At 48.7% G+C, this 1285-nt stretch overlaps 1 non-coding gene across 1 annotated transcript; it reads right to left on the bottom strand.

Moving 5' to 3' along the window:
* Positions 1–396: 396 nt before the first annotated feature.
* LOC129642505 (U6 spliceosomal RNA) lies at positions 397–507 on the bottom strand. The gene has a single exon (XR_008709774.1). It is a non-coding gene; the product is annotated as a U6 spliceosomal RNA (small nuclear RNA).
* Between the last annotated feature and the right edge of the window lie 778 nt (positions 508–1285).

Raw genomic sequence — 1285 nt, 5'->3', positions numbered from 1 at the left:
GTCCCTACTACCAAGGACCCACCCCCACCACGCCAGGGAGCCAGACCATGCCCACTTCCTGCCCTCAAAGCCCAGTCCGGCCCCCTCACTCTTCAGTGCCTCCTTATATTTCAAAACTCATGTCTGCATTCTAAAGCAGAAAAGAGTTGGACACTGGCCACTTCTCCTCGAGAGGCAAGGATCTGGGAACTCAGAACACGACTGCCTGAGCGTTGTTCCCGTGAGGGGGCCAAGGGAAAACTCCATACAGGAATCCTCAACCTGCAAGTGTGCCACATCCTCCTCTCAACAAATCTCTGAGCTTTTTTTAAAAAAAGGACCTTGATATTATATTTTATTTGGTTAGGCTTCTCTGAAGCAAAACATGAAGGAAAAGTGGGTTACAAAAGAAGCTAAAAAAAAACCCAATGCTTCACGAATTTGCCTGTCATCCTTGAGCAGGGGCCATGCTAATCTTCCCTGTCTTGTTCCAATTTTAGTATATTTGCGTTGCTGAAGTAAGCACAATCTTTGTGCTTTTTAAGGGAAAATAGTTCCCGTGTGTACATGGGAATATTTCCAAAGGGAGGCAAGGGCACTTCTTAGCCAGCATAATGGAGACCCAGTTGCATGGATTTCATGTCACAGGAGAGTAACTTTTCAGTAAAATAGCCCCTCACAGGATAGGTAAGCTTCCCCAGAAAGACGCCAAAGTGTCTTAACAAGGTCTTAACAAGGTCTGTTCTCAAGAGTTAACTATCTAACTATGGCCTAACATGCTGGGGTTTTATCAGAGCCTACCTTACCCGGGGGAAAGAAAAACCCAACTCCAAACCCCTCTAGCCTTCCACATGGAAAAGGACAAAGGAAGGAATGTCTTTGGTGGGAGCATGAACCCCAGAGGTTCTGATTCAGCAGGTCTAGGGGGTGTAATTCAGACATATGTTTTTAAAGCTGCCGGGTACATCTCCTGTGCAGACATGTTGAAAACTCATTACGTACAAACCCGGGCTTTACATCCCCCCAGGGCCGTGAGATGGTTTGCCAGCCCCAATCTCCATCTCTCCATCGTGGGTCTTCAGGAAAACCGCTCTATGTGTTCTTGGAGTCTTCATGCTCCACACAGTCTCTAGACCAACACACAGCGATGCCAGGGGCCCCCTTCTTGGGTTGGGAGCCTTCCTCCTCCTGAGTCTCCCTTGTGGTATCCTGGATGTTGGAGGTGGGGCTCCCAGTAACCCTTCATTGGGCATTAGAGAGGGGGGTGGCTGGCACCACCAGTAACAGCTAAGGCCCTTTGTCCCAG

This window comes from Bubalus kerabau, chromosome 1 (assembly GCF_029407905.1).
Source record: "Bubalus kerabau isolate K-KA32 ecotype Philippines breed swamp buffalo chromosome 1, PCC_UOA_SB_1v2, whole genome shotgun sequence".
In the NCBI taxonomy this organism is placed as follows: Eukaryota; Metazoa; Chordata; class Mammalia; order Artiodactyla; family Bovidae; genus Bubalus; species Bubalus kerabau.
Note: the sequence above shows the minus strand (reverse complement) of the source record. Positions and strands in the feature narration are given on the sequence as shown.